The 21,140-nt window shown below is 36.3% G+C and overlaps 2 long non-coding RNA genes across 2 annotated transcripts; one reads left to right on the top strand and one right to left on the bottom strand.

Annotated features, from left to right (window-relative positions):
- Positions 1-4,984: 4,984 nt before the first annotated feature.
- LOC115419183 (uncharacterized) lies at positions 4,985-7,540 on the bottom strand. Its single transcript, XR_003935411.1, has 3 exons — positions 7,458-7,540; positions 6,330-6,645; positions 4,985-5,086 (listed from the first exon to the last, which is right to left on the bottom strand). It is a non-coding gene; the product is annotated as an uncharacterized LOC115419183 (long non-coding RNA).
- Positions 7,541-9,107: 1,567 nt separating this feature from the next.
- LOC115419182 (uncharacterized) lies at positions 9,108-20,011 on the top strand. The gene is made up of 3 exons (XR_003935410.1): positions 9,108-9,221; positions 14,016-14,018; positions 20,000-20,011. It is a non-coding gene; the product is annotated as an uncharacterized LOC115419182 (long non-coding RNA).
- Positions 20,012-21,140: the final 1,129 nt, after the last annotated feature.

Raw genomic sequence — 21,140 nt, 5'->3', positions numbered from 1 at the left:
GCACCATTCAGTTATTCTGACATGGGAAAAATGCTCCAAAATGTTTGGCTGCTTTTTATGTCCTTAAATATAGCACCTTTTGGATATATATGTGTGTGTGTGTGTGTGTGTGTGTGTGTGTGTGTGTGTGTGTGTGTGTGTGTGTATGTATGTATGTATGTATGTATGTGTGTTTACATGTACATATGTTCATGGGGAATATATATACGTCATGATGCATTTAATATGTATGTGTATATGTAATGTATTTGTGTGTGTGTGTGTGTGTGTGTGTGTGTATATATATATATATATATAAATATATAAATATATAAATATATATAATATAGTATGTATGCATATGTGTGTATACCTCCCCTTTTTTAATTTTTTACTCTTCTCTCAGTGATATTTTATACCTATGTCTACATGTAAGTTTGCGGCTCACAAGCTCTGTTACATCTGTTCAAGGACGATAGGTGACTTGCTTTGCGATGTTTTTTTTTTCTCGTTGTATGTGTGTTTTGTATATGTTCTGTTCTGTATAAAAACAACAATTCCTATTGTTACCTCCACCAAGGAGGTTATGTTTTTGCCGGTGTTGGTTTGTCTGTCTGTCTGTCTGCCCGTGTGCAAGATAACTCAAAAAGTTATGGACGGATTTGGATGAAAATTTCAGGAAATGCTGATACTGGCACAAGGAACAAATGATAAAATTTTGGTGGTGATCGGGGGCCCACTGATCTGCCTTGGGGGAGGTCTGCGCTGTCTTTTCTAGAAAAGCACTCGTAGAGCGCAGACCTCCGCCAAGGCAGATCAGTGGGCCCCCGTGGCCCCACCCCCCCACCCCCGATCACCACTTAAATTTAACCATTTGTTCCTTGTGCCAGTATCAACATTTCCTGAAATTTTCATCCAAATCCGGGGCACTGATCTGCCTTGGCGGAGGTCTGCGCTCTCTGAGTGCTTCTAGTTTAGATATTTTTTGCGCTACTGCTGTAAAAAAAACTCTGCAAAAAATAATTGGGAAAAAAAAAGTATTCAAGGCTTCTAAACAGTGGCTAATTCCACTTATCTAATCCAACCAGTGGTTAAACCTTACATCATCATACACCACGTTACATAACTTTTCCCCCACATGAATAAAATTGTAAAGTTATGTCATAGTTAACTTATTGAGCCACTTTTATCCAAAATTCAAAAGGTGAAAAAAACTGAACTTATTCTTTAAAACCGCAAACTATCAGAAATGTTGAGGGAAGATGGCTCACATCTGGTCCCACGAGGGCCCATTATGTGACTGTTATGGTACATGTGTGGAAACAGACTTTACTGTACCTCTATTTTTGAGTGTGTAATCTGGCTGCCAAATTCCCAGGCCCAGTGGAGCAGGAACATTTGGCATGGGGCTTGTTGTGGCAGGGTCAGTATTTGAAGGATGAACAGTGACACAGCGAGTGGGAGCGGAGCAGGAATCGGACAATGGGTCTTTATTCTGGGTTTTCTTTTTTTTTCCTCGGCCTGCCTGAGGTAGCGGTGAAGTCCAGTGTGCAAAGTGAAAACCCCATTCTGTCCTATCAGCAGAGCAGAGGAGGCCTTAATGAGGTCTCATGGGAGGTGTAGTGTTTTTATTAATGTGATAGAATGTCAGGCTGCACAGATACGCTATGTCAGCCAAGGTTGGCCGGTGTGTTCTGAGACGCCAAACCTTCCATTTCTGATATAAGTGGGACAGATGGATGTAAGGGAGAGAGTCCTCAAGAAATATAGATGAACTGTCAGGGGACACTCCTCAGTATGAGAGATGATGTGTTCAGGATAATGTGTTACGGGTTTCTGCTCACATTTCTGATGTATTTTTGCAAATCAAATTATTCACTTCTTATATCTTCTATTTTGAAACACCTGATGTTCTTCAAATGCCTGAGATGAACCTGAATAGCTCCTGGTATTTGTTTTAGTATTTTTTTTTTTTAATGGGATGAATGCTGATGTTAATATTAACCCTGTAAAGCCTGAACCATTAAATCATTGACAGAAAATTCCGGTTCTTTCAAAACGGAGGGGGAGGGGCCAAGGGGTGAATTGGGATTCAGCCTAAATAATCCACTGTAGGGCTGTGCAATTAATCGAAATTCAAATATGATTTCGATTATTACACTCAACGATTGCAAAAATTATGTAATCAAGAAAAAACATTTATTAATTTTGAGTTGTTTTAATTCACGTGCACGCAAGTTACCATGAGTTGCTCTGCCCCGCCCCCCTCTAAGATACAACTGCCAGCTAGACAGCAGGTCTACCCCACCAGGAAAGTTGTACCTAGCAGTCTTGAAAAATGGCAGGAGAATCACAGCAGAAGCGCTTGGTAAAGATAAAAGGCAAGTCAAATTCAATTGTATGGAATCACTTTGGGTTTGACGAAGAAGATGAAGAGCAAAAACATATCACGTGCAAAAAGTGTTTTGTAGTTGTGTCTGCACCGACCACTAACACAACAAACCTTTTTAACCATCTAAAGTTGAACCACCACCACCTTTATGATAATCTGATGAAAAACCAAAACACAAAAAAAAAAACAACTCCATCCACAACTTTGTCCGCAATGCAATCTTCAATCTCCGAATCTCTTTACGCTGCAGCTCCTTAAGGCAACCATACACTGTGCAATTTTAGAGACGATTTCTCACTCGTGCGACTCTTTCTGGGATCGGGCCAGATGTGCTTCTAATTGTGTGTCGTGCTTCATGCAGTGTACATGGGGTTAGGAGAAGCCATTAACACCTCACGACCACCTCACGACCAGCAATCGTGTGCTCGCAAGGAAAACGGAGCTGTTTGAAATCCTGCTCGCTCCTCGTGAGGGTATCGCACTGTCAAAGCAGTCCCATAGCAAAAATGTGTTGCTCATCTGTTGTTCAATCTCATCTCTTGAGATCAATTTGAGCTTCTCATATTCGTATCATTCTGTGATCATTTGTTTCTGAGTTACTTCTCCTAAGGGTCCCTTAGGAGCAAGAGATAAGCTAAAAAGAGACAAGATATCACTAGGACAAAGGAGGTTGAGTTGAGAAAACCATTTGAGCAATACTTGAGAAGTGGGATAAATAGTGGAGATCTCGTAATTGTATGCCCCTGATCTCATTTATGTCTTGGTTGTTTTGAAGGACAATTAAATAGGATAGCATGAGATGAATCTGAGACTTTTATGAGACAAATCTGAGAAGTATTAGCCTTAAAAGAGATTTTATCATTTTGTCCGATGTCTCTTCCATGTCTTGATTATTTCTCTTAAACGTCTTAGAATTATGATCATTATTTTGAGAATCATATCTGAGCCATATTTGAGAAATTAGAGAAAAAATTGAGAAAGTAATTTTGAGAGTAATTATCTTTATTTAATTCACTGTAAAAACAATACTCCATAATGAAAAATTGACAACTTATATTTGGGTAACACCGTTAGTACAATATAATGGTTAATCAGTGCATCATTAGTTTTTAGGTAGCAGCATTTATACTTTTTAAAAATTTAAAAAAATACAAAAATATAAAATATTAAAAAAAAACAACAACACAAAAAACACAAAAAAACCCCACAAAAATAAAAATAAATTAAATACCGTGCTGTTCACACCCAGAGATCCGTTTAGAACGGTGTAAAAGCTTTGTTATGGAACTGGAATACGTGAACTGTGGTGCATTCTATAAAGCTCTCTGGCTAACGTACAGAAAATTAAGACTTCCAGATGGTAAAAAAGGACCGGCACTGCTAAGGTACATGGAACAATCACATTTGGGTTTGGAACAAGCACATGAAACCATGTGAACAGGACCTGAGAACCTACTACTAATAACACAAATAAACAGTCAACTTGGCAGGTACTGAAGGTACAGTACATTACTGCCTCTGGTCCATGAAAATGATAAAGAAAACAGAAGCGGAGAGAGAAAGCAGTCCACATACTGTAGGTTATAGCGGTGGCCTACTTCATAGAACCTGCTCTGGCCCTACATTTGTTGACAAAGGCTTTCTTGAGCTTGGCCTCCTCGATTTGGTCCCAACCAGGTAGAGTAGCACATCTCAAGACATGAGCTGTAAGACAAGAGTATTAAAATCTGGCATGAGTAATTTGACTGAAAGACCACATAGACCATACACAACTGCACTTCAGGTTAAAAGGACATAACACTGTGAGACGTTCATTTCAGTTCAAAGAATTTCAAATCAAACAGCAAGTAGGTTTGTTGGGCCAATCATAAACATAAATGTAAACAATAGTCTGTTATCCTTAGAGATGCTGCAAGTGATACTGGATAAAACTTCATTTCAGGTGTTAAACTTCTCAGGGTTTCTGCAGGGGTCTCATCTTTCTGCGGTCTTTGTCACACACAGTGGCATCTTCACATCTCCTACAGCTGCGAGTATGTATTTTCATCTCATCGAAGCGCCAAAACAATAAAATAATCCACTTGTTTGACAAGGACTGCGCCACTTCCTTGTTTTGTTAGAAAGAACCGCATGTCAAGGGCTAAACCAATGTCATGTCAGAACTCACAATCTGTGTCAGTGATTGGTCAGTTTCACAGTCAGTCCTCCTCTGTTAGCTAATCAGCTCATGTTTCTCTGAGTGTCCTTTCAGTGGCCCCAAGGAGAAAAACTGCAGCTCAAGAGAAACAGATCGAGATATGACAGAAAGCGCTGTATGATAAAAAAAAAAAAAAAAAGACCTGCGCAAACATTTTAAAGATTACCAGGTCAGATTTTAGACTTTTTAAGTCCTTAAATTGGGACTTTTAAATTTTAGACTTTTTTAGACTCTTTAAGACCCCATGGAAACCCTGACTTCTGCTTTGACAGTACTCATTGCTACACTGTCCTGATTATAAATCTATCATTGTCCCCACTATCCTGGCCTGAAAACACACAGAGCCTAATTTTGAGAAAACTTACTTAGGATTCTGTCAACTTTTTTGTGGAATGATGAGATGAATACGCTGCTCCCAGGAAAGAGCTCCTGCTGGCCCGATGGTGAAGACGGGCTGTCGTGATGCCTCTCTCCAATGAGGTTGCAAAGAGTCTGAAGCTCTCTGACCTGGCTTGGATCTGAAAGGGAGAAATAGTGCAAATAATACAAGAGTGAATAAAATACCGAGCTACTCTTTAAACAGTTCAAGCCTTTAATGGCAAGCAAGTTAAGTTTTGCACATTAAAAACATGCCTACATGACCTTGCATAGTCGTGGAAAAAATTAAGAGACCCCTTTTACAAACGTTTCTTTAAAAGTAGATCTCTAATGTATGGTACGCTTTTCATTCTAGTTTTTTTTGTGTTTGTGTTTTTGTACCAACACACAAACACAAGCCATTCTACTTAATGCGACACTGATTAGGTGATCACCTGAACCATATCTGATTTTATAGGAATATTATAAAAATCACTGCTGGGATTAAACATTGGCATCATCCCACTAAAATTGATGTATAAACTCCTAAGTTAAAATATTTGTGTTGTGTTGTCTAGGAATGAATATGAACATGTTTTCTTTGCATCATTCAAGGTCTGAAAGGACTTTTTTTTTTAAACAATAAATGCTCTGAGTGATAAAGTTTTCATTTAAATTTAGGGAGAAATGTTGTCAGTAGCTTATTTATTTATTTATTTGATAGGGACAAGTATGTGTACATTCACAATGCAACACATTAGAACATTTATAGCACAGGCTAATTTGCAATGTGCATCCCTAGAAGGGCTTTTACAAAGGTACAAACAGTAATTTTACCTTAGTAAATAGAATAAAACTAAAATTTTCATTTCACTAAAACTTAATATGTCCCAAGACTAAGTAACCCACCATTAAGTGTTTACCCTACATAAGCTTTAAGTAGAATGTCAACCTGCCCAAGAAGATGAAACTCGAATTCAAAATCACTGCTGCACTAGATTTTTTCAACTAAAAATATTCCTATAACTGAGGAAAAAAAGAGTGACAATAGATTTGACTTTAACTAATTCAGATAAATTTGACCCCCTTTCTTATTAAAATATCACAATAATAATTAATATAATGAGTTGCTGCACTGTTAAATTATGTTCATACGATCATTTAACCTGTTAAGAGTGATTTCTAATTTGCTATTATATCAAGGATTATGTGGAATAAATAAGCTTTGATCACAAACCTTCCCATACCGTTTTTATCTTACACCGTCTGTTTAACACCTCAGCCCTCTTTTCTACCTTTTTTCTAGGAGAGTTCAAACAGTACATTTATGTGTTCAAGGCCCAAACAATAATATAGGTAAACAAAACAATTTACATCAAGAATGAGTTGGCAGAAATGATTTACCTATTCTCGAGATGACTTCATCAATCCTTCTCTTTTCATGTAGGATTTTTTCGACCTCCCCCTATGTCCATCACATGGCGTCCATGCATTTTCTGCTGCGGGGATGTTGCTCTTGTCAGATGATATGCCTGCATCTCTCCTGTATGGCACCAGGCAAACTGCTTTTCCGCTGTCAGGTGGACTGACCCCAGTAGCTGGGGGGCCAGCTGCATGGCCACCACCGGGTGATGGACCAGAGGTGTTGAGGCCATATGGTGATGGTCTGGGTGTATGGCCCTGGTAGAGTGATGGACCAATGGTGCCCCCATTGGTTGAGCTATCATAAAATTACATTAAACCATAAATGACATTTCAGTGAAGAAAAACTGGCCTGAATAGATATGACAAATAACTACAAAGAACCAACTGAAATGACCAGCATACACATAAAAGAAGCTTAAACGCTGCCTTGAAAACTGGAGCCGTCTTCTCTTTTAATGGATATGATGACTGGTACCAATAATGAAAATAAACATACTATGACTGAAATCTGCCATATTGATGATCATTATATACTTTAAAAATAGGGATGTTAACAATTAATAGTTAAACACATCAGAGGTAGAGGGAGGTGTGACTCATGACACACTTGGTTTTGGTCTACAGGCAGTGCACAACAGCAAACCTAACGGTGAAACGATATCACTTATTTCCCCGTCAAGTAGTTAGCATAATTATAACAGTGTAGTGGCAAGAAAGCGCAATTCACCTGTAGATACTGTATGTAATATACAGTACCTAGAACAGGTTACTGCTTGTGTGTTGATTTTTTTAATTTTTTTTTTAAGTTGAAATGGGATCCATTAGAAGTCTACTTAAAGTCAGAGAAGAAATGTTTAGGGTGTTTTTACCGTTTTCTAATGTAAAAATGGGGCAAATTGGACCCTCAACCTTATTTAAGGGTTAAAGAATGTGTTCCTTACACATTTTTAATTCTGAAATTTAGATTCTCAGGAAAAAGCACCACTTATCAATAAATCAATCAATCGATAAGGTCAAACAACTAACAATTAATGAATTAATTGATAATTTGCATAAAGTGCAAACAACAGAATCTATACCAGTTCACAGTAACACCTCAATACTTACCAGATTGCTCATTTGGGGAAGGGGAGCTCTGCAGGTCCTTAACTTTCTGGGTGGGAACCCGTACCCTCTTTTTTGTGTTTATTTTGTTTTTGTTGTCCATCCTGTTAATTAAAAAATAATTGGATCATTAAGTATAATGTGAATAGACAGTATTTTAACCTAATTCACTTCATGTCTTTGGGGGCAAGAATCTGATCAAAACGAGCAAAAATCAAATTATTTTCCTCACTGATTGATTGTTTAATGACCTGTAAAACCACCAAGATTAACATAATTTTGAAGACCATGAAGCATAGTGTCCCTAATCTTGGGCAACCTTTTGCAGAAAAGAGTAGATCTGCAAGCTCACATCATACTGACTCGTTACATGATGTGTTGTAAACTTGTGGATCTGCTTTTTCAGAGATATTTAGTGAAGAGCAAAAAGAATAGGCTACTATAGAGCCATTGAGGGGCTCCAGTCAACCAAGTCAAGTTTAAATTGAATCAAACCGTAATCTGAATTAAAAAATAAATCAATAAAATCCAAATTCAAATCAATTCATGGTTTTCAAGAATTGCCACACCATAGAATTTCACAATCAATCACATTTCAATCAATTCACATTTCATTTCGTTCTGAAAACCAGTCTGGACAACCAGGTAAGATTTTGCACCTCAAACAGGGAACCAATCACCAGGCTAGGCTGTTCCTAGGTTTACAACTTTGGCTTGCACCCTTCACCTAGCCACACTTAAATATTCGTTAACGTTAATAATCCGATTCAATTAGTTAACGTTAGCAAAAGACACTCTCCATAAAGTTATCAAATATTGCGCTAACTTACGTTAACAAACTCATGATGCAGCAGTATCAGCATTAAGGCTTCTGAAGTTAATGACGTCTCTTTGTTTCCGTGTTTGTTAGACGTGACTATCCAGCGACATGAAGTGAAAAACTATATTTTGAGAAAACACAGTTTGTTACCGCATGACTTTACCGTGCAAAACCAATATCTAGAAATGCGGCCGACTTCTTGAAATATCTAACCCTTTGGTGTTGACTCCAGAGCTTTGCAAGTGGCTAGCCGCTAAACTGCTAGCCAGCTAGCCAACCATGCCATTTCAGTTAAATGTTTTATCCATGAACGTATTAAATGGTTTTACCTTATATCCAAAGAATTTCTTTATTCAACTCTTCTCAGCGTTACGTAGTTGACCAAATAACGATTCTTACCTCTCCAAGTCTCGGCGTGCACCTGCAGTAGCGGCCAACGGACACGGCTTTTTTTTTTTTTTTTTTTCCCGTGAGTCACTTGTGTTCTTCCCGCGTGCAACGTTTCAAATTCCTCTTCTTTTTGAGACTTTTGAGACTCATTTGAGAGCTTGCACTACTTTCATTTTTCTTTTTTGCTGAGCGCTAAAAAAGAGACAACTGTAAGAGAATCTGAGAAGTCAAATAGTGAGCAGTGAGAGACAGAACCATGTCTATTTCTCACAGAGACATAACTGAGAAAGTGCTTTCAAGTAAGGATACCAAATTGAGACGTATTTGAAATCAGCACAATATGTCTCATTTTTCTCTCAGTTGAGATAAAAAAAAAAGAGACAGCTGTGAGAATATTTAGTGAGCTCACACAATGCTCACTCTAAGACTTATTTCTCAGGAGAGAAATTTGAGAAGAATGAGAAAACCACTTTGGTCTCGATTGGTGCTCGTTTATATCTAGGAGATGGAAATGTGACATAAAGGAGATCTCATCTTCAATTTTGCTTTGCTATGGGGTGCCACGAGCCCATGGGCCTCAAATTCTCACACTGTGCATGCGTGAACACAGAAGCGTACAGTAGCGTACAAGCTAACAGTAGCTGGTTATTGACCTAGCGCAGTTTAGCTTTTGCAGCTTACCTCTAGTTCCCTTTGCTGTAGGTTTGACAGCCCATACTGTCCACGTCTGGACAACCAATTCCTGCACCAAACAAGTCGTCGTCTTTTCTTCTTTTTTGATTCCCCGCAGATAATGGCACATATTGCCAAAGCAGCTCGTCGGTTTTTGTTTAGCACTACCATTTCGTGACTCATGCCAATACACAGTCATCTATTCACTTTTACAGATTCCTTGGTATTTTAACATTGTATTTCCGGATACAACACTCGAACGTGTAGTGCGTCCTGTGGTGTATGGTCCAACAGTGTGAGCAGTCAGGTCACATACGAGCATCGGTCCGTACAGTGTGAGAACATGAATCGTGAGCCGGACATTGCGATTGATTCGCACAGTTTGAGATGGAGCTGCGTGCAACGATTGAAATAATCGCACAGTGTATGGCCGCCTTTACTCATCAACATTGGAGAGACACCAAAAGATAACAGAGTCCATTACCTGATTAAAGGTCTGTGCTCCATTAACACCACTGACAACTGGGGCTTCAGACAAATGGTGAATGCACTGGACAAACACTATGTTTTGCTTTCAAGACATCATTTTACACAAGCTGCTTTGCCTGCCTTATACCAAAAGGCCTTAACTGAAACCTCACGGCACGCCACTGAATATATATATATAATTTACCATGTTTCATACTACATTGAACATACTTGAATTTATAATTTGCTCTTTACGTGAGGTTTTTTTTTTTTTTATTGCTACCATTCTATGGCAAGTCTACAGCAGTTTAATTACGGTGCACTATTTGTTCACAAAAGGAAACATACTTGAATTTACAGTACACTTATTTGCATTCAAAGATTTTTTTGTTTCATGCAAAAGTGAACATACTTTGTTTTAGTGTTTAAAAGCTTTATTTATGTTTAAAGAGTATATTTTACATTGTTTTGCTAGAAAAAAATAAATTTAAGGTTAACAAATAATCGTTTTTAATAATCGTGATTTCAATTATTTCTAAAATAATTGTGATTATTGTGTTTTTTCTATAATCGAGCAGCCCTAATCCACTGATTCATCCACTCATAGGTGATGTTAAAACATGTACGGCTGCAGCAACAAAGTTCATATAAACTGAGCTATTTATCGGATATTTGGAGATGAATTCAGCTGAATTTCCTAAAGACAGCGTTAACACTTATCACTTCATGTACAGTGCAAACAAAATGTGATGTTTCATATGAGTGTGTTCTTATGTAAATAATTCCCAAATCATCGGTGTAGGTACGGTGGTCATTTGGGTTACATCACCTGAATATCCTCTGCACCGCACAGTTATCGTCCAACAGAGCATTAAAGGTGTAAAGCAAAGCGTGTCATCCATGAAAACATGATAATGGAGAGAGTTCACAGTCTGGACAGATATAATCACATGTGACCCTGCGTTAAACCTCAGGAGCCGCCTGGCCGCTATACTTCCAAGTAGAGCGGCAGATTGTGCTGATGCTATTGTCCTGCGTTCCCGTTCTGTTTAGCAGAGCTCTGGGGAAAAGAGCAGTGTCGTACAGATGGCCTCCTTTTCCTGGGTCAATGTTTTACAGTTATAAAAACATACTGTGAGGCAGGGGAAAGGGGAAAGGAGACTTCAGAGAGAGGCGAGGAAATGGAAGAAGAAGAAAACGGAAAATGTACCGGGTGTGTTTTTTCCAGGATCCCTTGTATGAAAATGACATCCTTTGGCCTCGTTGTGAGTTTGGCCAGCTTTGTGTTAAGGTATGATAAACTATCACAATTGTGTGACTGTTACCTGAGGTTTGTTTCCTTGTCCTGCCTTGTTCTCGGGTCCTAAATTAGAAAGAGGATGGATTACGCTACATATACAATAGCTCAGCATGAAGAATAGACGCTCAGTGTGCCACACCTGTATCATTTGGCTGGCCTTATCTCGAACCCAACACTAACAATCCAAGCTCCCTCTGAAATACTTTCATATATTCAGTATTTACCAGTCGCTTTCCCATTGAGCCTCAAATTGCACAAATATAACTTATTTTCTTAATTTATTTCGAATATGCAACAAAACCAAGTAATCCCACTTAGTCTTTACAAATGAAACAGATTATGAGAAAACAAAACAAACAAAAACAAAAAACCTGTCCATATACATGAAAACAAAGTATGACTTCATTTGCATATTCAAAAAAAGAGTGGGAGGAAGTAGAACTTTAAATATAATCAAAATTTACCGGATGGAAAAACGACAATTTTGCCAAAACTCTCGTTTTCGATTAAAAGTTTTTGCGCTGGCAAGAGGTGGTTTTTCGGGCGTAGCGCAAATAGTATATCATGCAAAACTGCACTGGAAAGGCCTTTTTGTGCTACTAGAGTCAGGTGAATAAAAAAAAAGGATGTTGACGGACGTTACAATAAGAGAAGAAGAGTTTTAAAACAAACATGATGCTGTATGTGTGGACACACCAGGAAACTGAATAATTTTTCAATGATAATAATAAAAATAATAAGAATGAATATATCTGTAAATCAACATGATATATATGTTTGTCGCCATATTTATGGAATGACTTCTCGTCTCATCTCATGATAATAAACACAGCAGGACTGTACTTGCTTTTATTTTTCACACACATTTTGGTTCTGTAATGTAAATAGTAATTGGGTGTAGGCCTGTTTTGTTCATTGTTCTGGCTTGAAGTCTAAGGACAGAAGTGAGTAACGTTATTTAATGAGAATGGTGGTGGGATTAAATATGTTTTTCTTCTTCCGATGTGGTATGTGTGGACACACCAGGAAACTAATCATTTTTTTTTAATTTAGTACAAGATAGAGGGGTAATATATGATAATAATGAATATATCTGTAAATCAACACCATATTTACGTTCATGTTTTTGGAATGACTTCTCATGTCATCTCACAACATTAAATAAACAAATCATCACATTTGTGATTTAATGGAAAAACCGACATTACGCACTTCTGCTTTTTGACATTTCGTAAATATTGGTAAAGTTTTGCGCAGATGTCCAATGGAAAAGCGACTATTGTCAGCTCTCTGAAATGCCTGTAAATTACCTGGTTTATTTACTTGTGTAGTTTGATGCAGTCATGTGTCCAACATTGTTACAATGCCAATCCTCTTTAGACCCACGTATTTTAATTTATGCATAAATATTTGATTTAATGTATGTAACCTCTAAATAGCCATAAGACTCAGCCGTTCAGCTGTGCAGTTACCTGACAGATTAGCCATCACTCTGAAGCCTTGAGTTTGTGTTTTACCCGTCACATTGTTCCCTTTTTGTAGCCATAAGTGACTGTATTTGGACAAAGCAAAATGGAAAAGTTGCAGAATTGCAGAGTGATGGGAGAGCTAATGCTAAACAGTTGTTTATTGACGTAGTAAACATGAATTTTCATCATACATTTGAGCATCAACGTCGTATGACTGTGATGTAACACCTACTGTCCAACTACTGAAGTATATTTACTTTAATAAAAAAATAAGTCACCTATTGATGCACCTATAAAGCTCTAAAGTAAAAAAAAAAAATAAAAAAAATCCAAACAAAATAAAACACTATGGTGTTTTCGCACTGTTAGAGTAATATGATTACACTTTATAGAGCTATTTTACTCCAATTTTAGTTTAAAATAAGTAAGTAAGTAAAGCTTTATTTATATAGCACTTTTTAAAACAACATATTACAAAGTGCTTCACATAAAGGGGAGATAAATCAAATCAAATCAAATTTTAAGCCAATTTACAGAAACCCAACAGAATCCTATAATATAACTATAATGTGTTTCTATTGAAACAATGTAGAATTGCAGGGGTTCCCAAGGTGGGGGTTTTGAGATGATTTTCAAAAATGTTTCGAAATAGCTCTTTGATTTGTAATAAGAAATTTGATGTTTTATTTACAATTTGAAGGGAGAACAATACAGTACAGATGAATCCAAGACTCGCAACCAATAGTGAAGAGACTATGAAGTTAAAAACAACATAAACTAGAAAAACAGTCAGAGAGTGCAGACCTCTACCTCTGATCAGTGCTGTCCCCCCCCCCCCCCCCATCTCAACCAAAATGTATAATTTGTTCCTTGTGCCAGTATCAACATTTCCTGAAATTTTCATCCAAATCCGTCCATAACTTTTAGAGTTATCTTGCACACGGACAGACAGACAAACAGACAAACCAACGCCAGCAAAAACATAACCTCTTTGGCGGCAGTAATAACCACCAGTGTTTGTGAATTTGACACTGTATCTGTGCAGAACTTTACACTGACTTTTAACTCTACTGTCAGAGCTGGTTTACTCTCCATACAGCTATAAATACTCTATCTGGGTTCAAATACTTTGACTTTGAAATTTTGACGCTGCATTTTTTACAGTGTGCCAGCCTCGTTCACTTACACTTGCCGACCATTATTTCTGTTTTTATTCTTTTACACCTCAGCGTTTCCCTCTGACACTTCACTCACACGTGTCCACAGCTGATGATAGAACTGTTCAACTAATATCTGAGCCCTTTTACAAATGTTTATGACGTTCTAACGTTAATGCAGCTTCAAACCACCGTTCTGCGACCTCCTGCTGAGTGTTTTTATGTTTTTATTGCAGAGGTCCTTTTCACCCCCCCGCTGCTCTGGATGTCCCACGCCATCCGCAGCCGGTCATGCATGGTTTGGTCAAAACAGAGCCCCAAATGGAAACCAGACACTGACACACATACACACACACACTGGGACCAATCTGGGCCATGTTTACAATGGTTGCCACATGTCTGATGGAGCATCGACAAGATTTTCCTCCTGAATGTAAATGTATAGTCACAGCTTTGTTTTTCAATATGGAAACACACACACACACACACACACACACATATGTAACTGTAACGTACGCACAAACATCCATATTAACCCAGAAAGACCCAGGGTGACATTTGTGGTAGTTTCCAAATACATTTCTCTCTAGATTTCACTTTTATTAAGTGATCTATTGACATTTATTATAATACTATCCTCTGTATTTTGTTTTGGTTTTTTTTTCCAGTGAAAATCAGGTATTTTCTTATATTTAATTCACTGATCATGTAGACGTTCATTAAAGTTTTAATTAGAGTTGAGGGCTATACCCAATACTCTGCTAAAGAATTGGAAGTAATAGCTTTAACCTCCCTAATCGCTAAACGCCACTTCCTTCTTAATTGGAAATCCACAACAGCCCCTTCCAGCACACGATGGATTAACGAGGTTATGTCCTCTTTAAAAGTAGAGAAAATTAAATGTTCAAAATGAGGAAACTCGAACAAATTCTACAATAAATGGAAACCGTTTATGGATTTTTTTTTTTTTTTTTTTTTTTTTTGAGACAATGTAATTCCCTTCCTCTTTTTTTTCTAAATTTATTTTTATTTTATTTGTTTTTATTTTTTATTTTTTCAATTTTATTAATTTTTAAATTTGTTTAATTTTAATTTTTAATTTGATTTATTTATATATTTTTTCTTATGTTTATGTCATCAGTTTAATTCTTTTATATAGACTATATCTTAGTATTCTTTTCATTGTATTGTTTGTCGGGTTTCATTGTTGTTTGTTCCTAAAAAAAAAAACAAAAAAATGGGGAAACTCAAACAAATTCTACAATAAATGGAAACCGTTTATGGATTTTTTTTTATTTTTTTATTTTTATACAATGTCCTTCCCTTCCCCTTTTTTAAAAATGTATTTTTATTTTATTTATTTTATTTTATATTAATTTAATTTAATTTAATTTTTTATGTTATTTTATTTTATTATTTTTTATTTTTGTTTTTGTTTTTATTTTTATATTTATTTATTTTTTTATTTATATATTTTTTCTTATTTTTTCGATGTTTTAGTATTCTTTTCATTGTATTGTTTGTCGAGTTTCATTGTTATTTGTTCCTAAAAAAAAAAAAAAAAACGCAAATCTAAACATAATGTTGTTAACAAACATGGTTAATGTTGACATCAGTGTGTCCTGGTATTTGGATATACCTTTAATTCTCTTGTATACACTTCAGTAAGAACATAAAACAAAAAAAAGTGGGGGTTATTACATCAAAAACAGAGAAAACTGAAGAAAAAGGGATTTTCTCAGCAAATCTTTCATTAATTGATTATAAACTCAGTGTGTCATTGATCCAACTCCATGGGTTTTACTGGTGAATCAATGTAGAAGATGACAGTGTTTCCATGGCAACTATGGAGCCTCTGAACATCCAAATGGGTCATATCTGATGACCATGAAAAGATGAAGAACTGTATTTTACACCAATTACTGACATGCATTGATAAAATTAGTGGATCAACAGGTATTAAATGTTTTATATCAGCAGACGCTTTTGGTCGCTGGTGGATGTTTGGGTCTTTAAGGGTTAAAGAGCGTGGATGTGAGTGGGCACATGTGCATATTTGCATAAACTCTAACACAGTCCACACACAATTAAACAAATCTATGTTCTGCTTGGTCAAAACTTTCACATTCTTGCACAAACACACACTGACAAAAACGAAACACAAAGGAGAAGGAAGGAAGAGAAGTAGGGCATGAAATCTGCCTGAATGAAAACTGAATTTATTCTAATTTTACAAGAAAAGCAGGTCACAGTGCAACAGTTTACTATGGCTGCATAATTTCTCATTAAAATTTATAAAGTTCTCTGAATAATTGGATGTGAATGTAAAATATTAAAATAATTCAAAGTTATTTTTGACGCCCATAGTTGGTGTTTTAAACCCTGTAAAGTCTGAACCGTTAAATCATTGACAGAAAATTCCAATTCTTTGAAACTGGAATTTTTTTCACAGAAGTGAAAGTAGAACTTTTCACTCATTTATCTTTTCTCTACCTCCTGAAGCTTCGCAAAATTTAATTGTAACCACATCTATTCTGGGTCACTGGCAATCTATAAACCCAATGTGGTCTGAATTCAACCAATAGTTTTGCTGCTAAAGTGTTAAACAAACAACCCAGTCTCATATCAAAATGTGAAATAGCTACGTTTATCCACAGGGCAAAATGTATCAGTTTCACAATTAGGACCTGAAAAACAAATATTGTCAACAATGGATAAATTATTTTCTAGATATACAGGGTGGGGAAGCAAAATTTACAATGAACATTTAGTTGTTTTTTCTCAGCAGGCACTACGTCAATTATTTTGAAACCAAACATATATTGATGTCATAATCATACCTAACACTATTATCCATACCTTTTCAGAAACTTTTGCCCATATGAGTAATCAGGAAAGCAAACGTCCAAGAGTGTGTGATTTGCTGAATGCACTCGTCACACCAAAGGAGATTTCAAAAATAGTTGGAGTGTCCATAAAGACTGTTTAGAATGGAAAGAAGAGAATGACTATGAGCAAAACTATTACGAGAAAGTCTGGAAATGGAGGAAGCAATAAAAAACGTACCAAAGCTTTTATTAAAGCTCTCAAATCCAAAATCCTAAAGGATCCAACCAAATCCATGAGAAAAATGGCAATTGAACTTGAGGTAGACAACAAGACCGTTAGAAATGCAGTAAAATATGATTTGAAGTTAAAATCTTACACAAGAACACCAAAACACTTGTTGACAACAGCAACAAATCCAACTTTAGCAATTTTTGGGAATCATGTTTATGGTCGCCTTCTAGCCCAGATCTAAACCCTCTGGATTCTGCTATTTTGGGTGTTTTAGAACATGCTACCAATAGAACATCACACAGCTATGTGGACTTTCTTAAAGATACTATTAGAGAAGAATGGGAGAAGTTGTCACCCGAATATTTGAGGAACACTCGCGCAAGTTTCAGGAAGCGTGTGAAGGCAGTTATTGAGAAAGAAGGAGGACACATAGAATAAAAACATTTTCTATTATGTACATTTTCTTGTGGCAAATAAATTCTCATGACTTTCAATAAACTAATTGGTCATACACTGTCTTTCAATCCGTGCCTCAAAATATTGTAAATTTTGCTTCCCCACCCTGTAGTTATGATGGAGAGGTCAGTGGCCCGGATGCATGCAGCCAGTCGAAAAACGCTTAGTATGTGGGACGGTATTTATTTTATGGTTAAAGAAAGAGTGCAACATAATTGTCTATGACTCTCCTGATCACTATTCTGTTTATATCTGTAAATTATATTCTCTTTCATCTATATACATGTTTTTTTCTTTATTAGTTGGTTTTTGTATTCTGAGATCCAAATTGGGTTGGTATGGGGGTCGCCACTGGTTCTGTGTGTGTGTGTGTGTGTGTGTGTGTGTGTGTGTGTGTGCGGGGGGGGTTATACTTTGTGTGTCACAGAATCTTGTATTATAAAATGTGAATTTCTTTTTCTTTTGTATTGTACTTCTGAGATGCACAATGAAAACCAATAAAAAAATTGATTAAAAAAAAAAACCTGAATATTGTGAAATATCACCAAAATGCTTTTTTATGTCCAAACTATTTTGAAATACTACATTTTCCACTGAGAATGAAAGGAGTGACCACCATGTTTTTGTTTTGAAAAGCCTAGCTGCATGCAGTCACATGACCGATCTGCAGGCCAGTGGAAAAGAATGGGATAAAAAAACATGAACATTTTACAATTTTCAGACCTGAATTGTGAAACTGATACATTCTGCACTGTGGATAAACGTAGCTGTTTCACATTTTGATGAGACTGGGTTGAAACTAACTGTGACGGCCCCTGCTCAGGTGGCTGGGACTGTATGCTACTTACCTGTGACGCAACTGTGTGTTCTCTTTCGAGGTAACTGATCAGCTGACCCTGCATCACCCTGATCAGGAGAACTTGGGCCCAGTGGTCCTGATGTAGATAACAGTGCCAGATCCGGCGACGCACACTCTCTCTCTCCTCTACCGCCATCCTTTGTTTGCTTTACCTTTTGTTTATTTCAGCCATTCAACCTTACACTTCTACAACCACACATCCACATGCACACTACTGATATGACTGACACACACACCTCATATTTACTTTCATATTTTGGTTATCTTGCTTTACGCTTTAATATATATTTTGGTAACACTTTATAAAAAGTACACACTATGAAGCATTAGTTAAGCATTAACAAATACTGAATTCATTTATAAAGCATATGTCTGACATGAATACTCATTAGTGTATGGTTTATAAGCACAGTTATAAATGTTTTACTCATCATTCGTAATCATTCATCATTCAATCATGCAGTTTGTTTGATAATCTCATGTGCTTTGTCTTTCCTTTGTTAGAATAACTCAGACTTTTGTGAGTCTTTAGGCATTGCCAACCTTTAAATCTTGTTTATAAATGTTTTATATGTCAAAGATAGTCCACACTTTAGATGAGCTCACACCATAGACTTAATTAATGAGTAGTAAGTGCTTTATAACTACCTGAAATAATGAATTCTTGTATTAATAATTGTTCATAGGACATCTATTGGAAAAGAAATGTGTGAGTTAGTATAAAATACCTACTAACATATTCACTAACCATTAGTACATGTCTGAATACAACATTTTTAATATAATAATTTATAAAATATGAAAATACAATCATTAAGCACATTGTAGATGAGCTTATTAACCCTTTCATGCACGAATTGTGAGAACCTTAGTCAAGATTTTTTTCCTCAGTGTTTTTATTCCTCCTTAGGCATGAAAAAAACAATGCGATTGAGTTTTTTTTTTTTTTATGGAGTTACAAAAATATCCATGCATTTAATTTTTGAAGTACATAAATGTGTTTAAGACCCAATATCAGAAAGTAATATGAAAACGATGAAATAAAAACATTTTCAATGCTGCTAATCTGATGTCTTCTCACATTTTAACATATTCTAATGCTAGTAATTACTCACTTCATGGAGATAATATGCAAAAAAAACCTTCTTGTCTAACAAATAACAATTTATTTTACACTTAAACATGTTACTGCAGATCAGGTTTATCAAGAACAGCAAAGTTACAGTAATGGTGTGAATGTCAGTGTATGGGATGGTGCATAAGTGTCCACTGTGTTGGCTGATATGAAACTAAAACATCAAAACCCATGAATATACAAGAGAACAGCTGGAGAAGAACTGTCCACTGGAGTGACCTATGCATGAAAGGGTTAATGAGGAGTAAAACATTTATAACTGTGTTTATAAACCATATACTAATGAGTATTCATGTCAGAAATATGCTTTATAAATAATGAATTCAGTATTTGTTAATGCTTAACTAATGCTTCATAGTGTGTACTTATTATAAAGTGTTACCAATATGTTTCATTAATATAACACCGTGTTCTTTATTCAATCTCTGACTTGTTTTGCCTGTGTTTAAAGTATCAGCCTGATGATCAGATGTAAAAATGTGAGCAGTAAATGCAGTTCGGACGTTGCGGTCGTACACTGTCGACTCCATCCAAAGCCACTGAAAGTTTGGAACCTTCCAGACTTTGAACCATGGCAGTGCCAGTGTTGTAGTTTTCCCTTTAGAGCAAACACTGTGATCTTTACTGGTCACCGTTTGGTCCAAGTCACAACAAAACAGATTTAAAAATATATGGGAACTGACATTTGAAGCACTCAGCAGCAGTTTGTATTTCCAGAAACAATGTTCTGGTTAGTGCCGATAATTCAAAGACCCAAAGACTTTACTGTCAACACTTTCCATTGGAAGAAGTTTTTTTTTTTTTTTCTTTCTGCAACAAAGAGGTTTCAGTGCAGACTCTGCTGCTTTTCCTCCACTGCTCTCTGAGGAGTTTGCAATCTGTGTGGCCACATCTTTTCCACCTCTCCTGCAATGTGGAGCAAAACTGTTATGTTACAGGTCCGCCATGTATAGGAAGAGTTCTGAGGACTGAGTTCAGACCCAGTTTGAACCATTTCATATGTGGTTTTCCTTCTCTATATCCGCGAATATTAGTCTAAATCAGTCTTAAGGTTCAGTCATTTTAACCAATAAAGACCCAGTGCAGAGTTAAATTTTCTCCCTATTGAACCTTTTTCAAGTGATTTATCATCATTTATCATATTATCCTCTGTATTTTGTATTTTATCAGTGAAAATCACTTATTTTCCTATATTTATTTTAATGATCATGTACTGTAATCATCATGCTGAGATTACATTTGAGGGTTATTAAACAAAAACAGAGAAAACTATATAGAAACAGTCTTTTTCAGTCCAATCTGTCATTAACTGGACATAAACCCAGTTTACAACCATTTACTCTAATATTAGGCTCAGAATTTTGCATTCTTAAATGAAAATTAGATATTTTCCAATATTCAATTTACCGATCATGACTGATGTCTAACCCTAACCCCTAACCCCTAACCCCTAACCCCTAACTCAAATTAAAAGTGAATGTCTTTTTTTATTCCAGTCTATCATTAACTGAACATAATCCCAGTGTCCATCCACTGTCATTGATCCAACTCCATGGGTTTTACTGGTGAATCAGTGTTGTAGAAGATGACAGTGTTTCCACGGTAACTACAGAACCTGTGAATGTCCAAATGGGTCATATCTGATGACCATGAAAAGATGAAGAACTGCATTTTATACCAATTATTGACATTTATCAATAGGATTAGTGGTTTGAAGTTCATTAAACAGTTTAGATCAGTAGATGCTTTTGGTCACTGGTGTATATTTGGGTTTTTATGGGTTAATGTTGTCGTTTTTACATCAGACAGTGTTTACACTGGACTATGCTGCAGAATGTCCTGATTACATGCAGTGTATACAACTTTTTCCACTAAATTTGCTCTGGTTCTTGCACCATTT

Source organism: Sphaeramia orbicularis, chromosome 5 (assembly GCF_902148855.1).
Source record: "Sphaeramia orbicularis chromosome 5, fSphaOr1.1, whole genome shotgun sequence".
In the NCBI taxonomy this organism is placed as follows: Eukaryota; Metazoa; Chordata; class Actinopteri; order Kurtiformes; family Apogonidae; genus Sphaeramia; species Sphaeramia orbicularis.
The sequence above is the reverse complement of the archived record's forward strand: the minus strand, read 5'-3'. Positions and strand labels throughout refer to the sequence as shown.